Here is a 9,203-nt window from a genome sequence, read left to right as displayed (position 1 = left end):
CAGTGAGAACCACGTGAACCAAATTTGTTTCAATCGGGACATCCTCTAGGTTCCCCAGCAAGCAAAATGAGGGGGAAGTTGGGATATCACATTTCAGACACTTTGACAGGTCTTCACATACTCTATACCAGAATCCTGGAACAGGTGGACATGACCACAGTGCGTGGATATAACTGTCAGGAATGTTGTCTGTGCAGTGTGTGCAGGTGTCAGATGGCACAAATCCCATCCTGAACATCCGATGACCTGTATAGTGTACTCTGTGTAGAATTTTGTATTGAATTAGTTGTAAATTGGGGTTTCTGATCGTTTTAAAAGTTTTTAAACAGGTTTGGGACCAGAAAGTCTGATCAAAGCTAACTAATAGATCCTCCTCCCATTTGCCTATAGGAATTGCTATTGTATCATCTATTTTGGTCAATGTTTTATATACTTTAGACAGTAATTTGGGGTGTTTGAGATTACAGAAGTCTAATACCCTTGATGGTGTTTGTAATTCTACTTTAAGCTTAAATTTTTCTTTAACTACTGATTTAATTTGGAGATATTCTAAAATCTATTCTTGTCTATCCCAAATTGGGAGACTATTCTGTTAAATGGAATGAAATCCAATCCTTCAACTATGTGTTCCATGTATAGAATTCCTTTACTTTTCCAGTATGGGAGGTTCATCATTTTATTGTTTTGCAATATGTCAGGATTATTCCAGATGGGTGTGCGTCTGCATGGAATTAGTGAAGACTCCGTCATTTTTAGATATTCCCACCATGCTGTCAGTGAGGTACTGATATTAATACTTTTAAAGCTTTCATGCTTTCTTATTTTTGAGCTAATAAACGGTAGGTCCGAAAGCTCTATAGTATTGCAAAGTGTCTGTTCTACATCTAACCAGGACTCATCCAGCGGGTTATGTTGCAACCATCTTGGTATATATTGGAGCCTGTTGGTTAAGAAATAATGATAGAAGTTGGGTAGATCCAACCCTCCTCTATCTTTGGTCTTCTGTAGTGTTTTTAAGCTAATTCGTGGAGGTTTATCCTTCCAAAGGAATTTAGTGATGGAGGAGTCCAGGGATCTAAACCAATCAGATGATGGCTTGTTTGGGATCATAGAAAATAAGTAATTGATTCTTGGTAAAACCATCATTTTAATTGTGGCAACCCTCCCCATAAGTGATATCGGTAAGGATTTCCATCTAGCAAGATCATCTTCCACTTTCTTTAATAGTGGGATGTAGTTTAGTTTAGTTAGATCTGCCAGCCTGGGAGACACATGAATGCCCAGGTATGTAATATTCCCTGATTCCAATTGTGTATTAAGGGAATTGACAAAAGAGAAATTAATTGGAAGAACTGTGGATTTTAACCAGTTTATTGAATAATCTGAAACTCTTGAAAAGGAGTTTATTAGTTCAATTGCCTGGGAGAGAGAGGATTGAGAATTCTGAAGATAAAGTAACACGTCATCTGCATAAAGACTGATTTTATGTTCTATGTTCTTACACTTTATGCCTTTAATAACTGTAGTTTGCCTGATTGCTGCTGCTAGTGGTTCAATAAAGATAGCAAATAGCGAGGGGGAGAGAGGGCATCCCTGCCTGGTCCCCCTCTGAAGACAGAAGCTATCTGATGTTTGGTCATTTGTCCTGACGCATGCTGTTGGTGAACTGTATAAAATTTTTAACCAGTTTATGAAGAAGTTTCCAAAACCAAATTTATGTAAAGTTGCAAATAAGAACTTCCAGTTAACTCTATCAAAAGCCTTTTCTGCATCGAGAGATAATATACTGGTTTCCATGTTTCTGCTATAAGAAAAGTCTATTAAGTTGAGTAATCTACGTGAATTTGTGGATGAATGTCTCCCCTTAATGAAACCAGTTTGGTCTGGATGTATTATGAAAGGGGTTACCTTCTCTAATCTTTTTGCAAGGGCTTTACAAATTATTTTCAGGTCAACATTAATAAGAGAAATTGGGCGATAGCTGGTAGGAAATATAGGATCTTTGCCTGGTTTTAACAGGAGACTAATGTTGGCTGAATTCATGTTTGGCTGTAGTCTACCATTTTCTTGTATTTCACACATCATTCTGAAGAATGTTGGCGCCAGAATGATCCAGAATTCTTTGTAGAACTCTGCTGGAAACCCATCTGGACCTGGAGCCTTCCTATTAGGCATGGAGTTAAGAGCTTCCTGAAGCTCATCTGATGTTAATGGCGAGTCCAGGACTGTAGCTTGGCTATCTGATAATTTAGGAAGTATTATCCTGTCTAGAAACTCATTGATCTCATTATCTGATGGGTTAATCTGTGGTGAGTACAAGGTTTTGTAAAAATCTCTGAAAGTGTTGTTTATTCTTTCAGGGTCATATACTATATTCCCAGTTGAGTCTTTAACAGCAGATATGGCAGTTTTCTCTTTGTTTATTTTTAACTGGTTGGCTAAAACTTGCCTGATTTATTACCGTGTTCAAAGTTTTCTATTCGTAGTCTTTGTGCTAAAATTGTGTTTTTGTCAATAATTCCTTTAAGTTCTAGTTTACTTTTACGCAATTTGTTTTGTAATTCTTCTTCTGGGGATGCCTCTAGAGACTTAATGATTTCTTCTAATTCCTGAATACGTTTGTTTTCTATTTTTTTCTTATGTGATGAGAAGGAAATTATTTTACCTCTCATCACTGCTTTCCCTGCCTCCCAGAGAACAGATGCTGATGTTCCAGGAATGTCATTGTGTTCTAAATATAAAGCCCACTCTTTTTTATAATATTCCACAAAACCTTCATCTTTAAGCAGTGACGTATTAAACCTCCAGTTTTACCTGATGGGATTGTTTTCTTATTTAACAGAGTTAAAGAAACTGGAGCATGATCGCTGACAACTATAGGGTGTATCTCAGTGTCTGAAATGTCAGCCAATAATGAGCTGCTGACTAGAAAATAGTCCAAACGTGAGTGAGAGTGATGAACATGTGAGAAAAAAGTATACTCTCTACGGCTGGGATAAAAGAACGCCATGCATCACAAAGCCCATAATCACTCATATACTGTTTGACTATATTAGTGGAATGCCAACTGCGCTGAGTCCCAGCTGTACTGAGCCTGTCTGAAGAATGATCCATCCAAAATTAAAATCTCCGCAAGTATAAGTGGACAGTCCAAGTGTTCGGAGAGTACAGAGAAAAATTATGAAAGAATGCGGGTCATCTATGTTTGGACAGTATATGCTAACAATACATAAGCTTTGATTTTGTATAGATAGTTTTAGTATTATAAATCTACCATCTGGATCTGAGACTGTGTCCAATACTTTGAAATTTGTATTTTTGTGTATTAAAATAGCTACACCTCTTTGTCTAGAGTTATAGGCGGCAGAGAACAGTGTGGGAAACTCAGATGTTTTAAGTTCATCTGCAACTGTGGCAGACCTATGAGTCTCTTGTAATAAGACAACATCTGCCTGCAGTCTTTTAAGCTGATCAAAAATCTTTAATCTCTTCTCTCTAGAGCCAGTTCCATGAACATTCCAACTGACAAACCTTAGTGTACCCATAGTTGTGTGTGTGATTAGCTAATGTATGGTGCCTTCAGGTGAGTTAGTTAAGTAAATAAATGTATAATTTAATCTGAAGAAAAAAAAAAAAAAATATATATATATATATAAATAAAAATAAAGCAATAAATAAGTAAATAAAAAAATATGCATAATAATGCTAATAACAATAATAATATTATTAATGCTGATGATAATAATAATATGAATGCTGAAAATAAATAATAATAATAATAATGCTGATAATAATACTAATGCTGATAATAATAATAATCATTCTGATAATAATACTAAAGCTGATAATAATCAGACAATAATAATAATAATAATAATAATAATCAGACAGAACCAAAAGTGTTTGTGGTTGTATGATAAAATGTAATAATTATAATCTAGTGTTTGTATGCTGTTGTGTGTGTGCTGGCGAGTGTAGGAAAGTTGTGTGATTGTGTCATGCGGATGTAAAGTTCCAGAAGCAGGTAAAAGAAGGAAAGGAAAGAGTGATAAAGGTTAAGAAAAGAAAAAAAAAAGTAAAAAGAAAAGGTGTGGGGTGGCGAGAGAACAGGTGATCCCATCATCTAAACACGGATATAGCAGCTTTTTTTTTTATATCCTGACATGCTCATACCCAGTGAATCCCGATAAGAAAATAAACTTGTGACCTGATGTTGGGCTAATAAAGCCAGTCTGTCACTCCTCGCTCCTTGTACAGCCTGTTGTTGACGTAGAGCTTGTCCACAGAAATGACAGCGGCTCCCTTCTTGGATGAATTTTTACGTATTGGGAACAGAACTCTGCGGCGATCCAAAATTTCTTTAGGAAATTGATCATTCACGCTAAAATTTTTCCCTTTGAGCTCTTTCCGTGGCTCTTAACAAAATCCTTCTGTTTAAAATGCTCAAATTTAGCCACGATGGGACGAGGTCTTCTGCTGTCTGCTCTCTTGGCTCCAAGGCGATGTACCCGGTGAAAGGTGATGTTTTTTACCGTTTCTTCGGGTATCTTCATGTGGGTCTGGAGAAAATACTTGATTGTTTGTTCGCAATCCTCTGGTTGTCCTTCCGTCTGCTCCGCAGGCTCGAACACCAGATTGTCTCTCATGCTGCGGGCCTGAAGATCCAAAACCGTCTCCTTCAGGGTCTTGTTGTCTTGGGAGATCCGTGTCCATCCCTCTGTCAGGGAAGACACAGTCTCCCGCAGAGACGCGTTTTCAGCAGCAAGCCGCTCCACCTGATCCTGGCTGAATTCCAGAGATTGTCGGAGGTTCTGGAACTCCTGGTGTAGAATTTCGAGCAGGTGGAGTCGTCCCTCAAATCCCAAAAGCCTTTTATCTATAGAATCTAATAATTCTAATATATCCTTGCGGGGAGATGAGGTCGCCTCGGGGGAATCTTGAGGACGGCTTCTCTTGGTAGCAGGTGTTTCCGTGATAGCTGCTGCTTTCTTAGGCCCCATGACAACAGACTCAAAAACTTGATCAATATAATTTTGTAAACTTTCCAAATTTTCTTCACTTACCTCCAGGTTGAGCGAGTTATACTTACCGGATTAATTGCGTTGTCAGTAAATAAATTTGGCGTAAATGTGTCTTAATTGTTTAGAATGTTCGCTAAAGAGCTGCCATCTGCTTCAAACGCTGCCGAGAATCTGTGATCTTCCTAGCCAGCGCTTCTCTCTCCCAGCATGCTCCCCTACCTCCCGCTCAAGTTTTTCCACCATTTTCATTTCCTACCACCTTCGCGGTCACTTTCCCTACCTCATTCTAATCATTTCCCTAATCATTCTTGAGGCAGATTGAAGACTTAAGTGCCAGCAGAATCGAAAAATTAAGGAAAATGTGTACTAAGTAATTGCAACACAAACACTGACTTAATCGGTTTTAACATGAAAAGATGCCGACAAAAGAAAGGAAGCAGTTTGCTAGGGTGGAGAAAAAAAGAGCTGCTCCGGAAGCAGCAAGTGAATGCTAAACGTACAAAGAAAGAGTGTGAAAACTATAAATGCTCAAGTCAAGTGTATTCACTGCACATTACTGGTGAAAATATAATGCACACATTTAGAGACCCTAAAGGTCCTTATATTCTACTCAGTTTAAAGAACATACAATCTATTGCGCTTTTTGATAGATTACAGATACTACAGCTAGATACTCTAAGTGCAGAGGAATTCAATAAATCTCTAACACTATCAGAATTACTAGACGCTATGAACTCACTTTAGAGTGGTAAAGCAACTGGTCCTGATGGTTACCCTGCTGAATTTTATAAAAAAAAATTCAATCAGGTTAGCTCCCCTCTTATTAGCAACATTTACACAAGCCAAAGACAAAACATTCTACCTCAAACTTTTCACCAAGCATTAATTACCATTGTTCCTAAGAAAAATAATGACTTATTACAATGCGCATCATACAGACCCTGCGGTGGGTTGGCACCCTGCCCAGGATTGGTTCCTGCCTTGTGCCCTGTGTTGGCTGGGATTGGCTCCAGCAGACCCCCGTGACCCTGTATTCGGATTCAGCGGGTTAGAAAATGGATGGATGGATCATACAGACCAATCTCACTTCTGAATAATGATCTTAAGATAATCTCCAAAGCCCTAGCTAGAAGGATTGAGAAAGTGTTCCCTTCAGTAATATCACAAGACCAAACCAGATTTATTAAAGGTAGACATTTGGCTTCCACTCTCCAACATCTACAGTATTTAATGTAATATAGTCAACCATAAAGTCTAATACTCTGGAGATCATATTATCTTTGGATGCTGAAAAAGCATTTGATATGGTTGAATGAGATTACCTGCTCATCACTTTGCATAAATTTGGGTTTGGCCCGAACATATGCGCATGGATCAAATTGCTGTATATGAGTCTTGAAGCTTCAGTTTGTATTAACATTATTTCAGACTACTTCAAACTAGAAAGTGGTACTAGACAAGGATGCTCTTTGTCACCTCTGCTATTTGCAATTTCCATTGAGCCATTGGCTGTTTACCTTCAAAATGCATCACAGGCAAAGGGGATTTTCAGAGAAAGACTTGAATAGAAAATATCACTATATGCAGATGATATGGTACTGTATATATCAGACCCACAAAATTCAGTGCCTGCAGCCCTAACCGTAATAGCAGAATTTCAAAACATATCTGGACTCAAAATTAATTTGAACACAAGTGTACTCTTTCTAGTGAATTCTCTAGCAAACAACATTAGATTGGACACCTTCCCTTTAATCATCGCAGATCAGTTTAAATACCCAGGTGTCAACAGAAAAGAAAATGTTGCTGTTTGCATGGGCAAAATTAAAAAATGACACGCATAGATGGTCTACTCTCCTTCTTACTTTAGCAAGGAGAATTAAGATTGTGAAGATAAATTTCCTCCCTAAGCTTCTGTTCCTATTTCAAAACACCCCCATATACATATTAAAAAAAGATTTGTTAAAGTTAGATTACATCATAACCTAATTTTTTTGGAATTCAAAAGGTGACCCTACAACACTCTAAATCAGAAGACAGCATGGCTGTTTCTAATTTTCAGTTTTATTACTGGGTGGTAAACATACAAGCAAATCCTACAGTATTTCTTGATATTCCTTGCTTTGTACACCAGTAAATACTAGGTATTGCCAATATACTAACCCATTTGTCCTTCATTCACTCAGAATATGGAACCAATGTAGGAAGCACTTTAAGTTAGAGAGTAGTTTATCTGTGGCCACTCTACATGATAACCACCTATTTCCACCCTCTAAAACTTACAGTTTTTAATGTTTGGAAAACATATGGGATTAAATCATTTAGAGATTTGTACATAAATAATGTATTTGCATCCTAAGAACAATTACACTCCAAATGTAATTTCCCATCAACACATTTTTTCCTCTATCTCCGAATTAGAAACTTTGCTAAATGAAATCTGCCCAAGTTTCCTCACCTCCCACCTATTTCTATACCAGAAGAGATATTGATCAGTTCTGGTGACTCAGACAGCATTTCTACTGTATAATATATAAAACCATTTTAAAGTCCCTTCCTTTTAAAGATCCCAGAGTACAGTGGGAAAAGGATTTCTTACTTAACATTTCAGGAAGGAGTGGAAGGCAACCACACACAGAATTCACTCTAGCTCCATTTGTGCAAAACATTAAATTATTCAACTTAAAATCTTCTATCGAGCACAGTTATCTCTTTTAAAATTTACCAAAATGTTTCCAGGGCAAGATCCAACCTGCGAATGTTGCAATCAAGTTCCAGCTTGGTCATATGTATTGGGCCTACACCAAATTAACAGCATTATGAACAAAATTTTTAAAATGCCTATCAGTAAGCCTTGGTGTCTCAATCCCTACTAACCCATTAACAGCTGTGTTTGGTGTACTCCCAGTTGGGCTTAAAATGGAGAAGGACAAACTGTAATTGCCTTCACTTCACTACTAGCACGTAGACTTGTCTTGCTCAACTAGAAGAATCCTAACTCACCTTTTTTAAGTCAGTTGGTATACTATTTGAAATGGGAAAAAATGAAATTCTCACTTAGAGAATAGAGAATCAGTGCAAAACTTTTTTAAAACCTGGCAGGAACTAATCAATAACATTTTAGAATTAGCATTTACAATGCATCCGGAAAGTATTCGCAGCGCATCACTTTTTCCACATTTTGTTATGTTACAGCCTTATAAATAACTAGCAAAATACCCGCGCTTCGCAGCGGAGAAGAAGTGTGTTAAAGAAGTAATGAAAAAGAAAAGGAAACATTTCAATAATAACGTAACATGATTGACAATGTAATTGTGTTGTCATCGTCATGAGTGTTGCTGGCATATATACTGTATATATATATATATATATATATATATATATATACACACACACATATATAAACATATATATACACATATATATACATACATATACATATATATATATATATACATATATATATATACTAGCAAAATACCCGCGCTTCGCAGCGGCGAAGTACTGCATTAAAATTTTTATTAAGAAGTAAAACTGAGGGAAAATACGCCAATAATTATTTGTTAAGGATCTCTTTGTATACCATGTTGTCAATTCAGCCCTCCGGTTGTAACATGACCAAGCTGTGCGCTGCGCTGAGCTTACTCTTTAATCGGTTTGAGTTTAATGGTTTGTTTCAATTACGACAGTATTTGCAGGATTTGTTGTGTTGAAGTGACATTCGGCATCTGTCAAGCTTTGTAAGCACACAACCAGTTTCATCAATAAAATCACATCCAGCCTTTGAGAGTTTAAACATTCATAAACATCAAAGTATCCACTACTGAAATCGTCACCTGTGAATCTAAGATGTTTAAGAGGCATTGGCGGCTGTCGAAAGGTGTAAAATATTTGGCCATTTCGGTACACTTGAAAGTGACAACCGAACAATTCACCGGCAGCCATCAACTCACATTCAGAACCATAGGGAAGGGCTTAAGCATTTCACTCTTCTAGTGCTCCTGTGTAGTATAATTATCTCCTATACCATCATCAGTGCACACCTTGAACCTGTCCCAGTCATTCAATACATAAGACACAATGTTCCTCCGGATATCAAGAGTGATCCTGATATGGCCGTGCAATATGTAACAAAGAAAATGGAAAAGGTAGGTGCCATCTCCGGGCATGGAAACCACTTGG

The sequence above is a fragment of the Polypterus senegalus genome, chromosome 1 (assembly GCF_016835505.1).
Source record: "Polypterus senegalus isolate Bchr_013 chromosome 1, ASM1683550v1, whole genome shotgun sequence".
Lineage (NCBI taxonomy): Eukaryota > Metazoa > Chordata > Cladistia > Polypteriformes > Polypteridae > Polypterus > Polypterus senegalus.
This window is presented reverse-complemented; position numbering follows the sequence as displayed.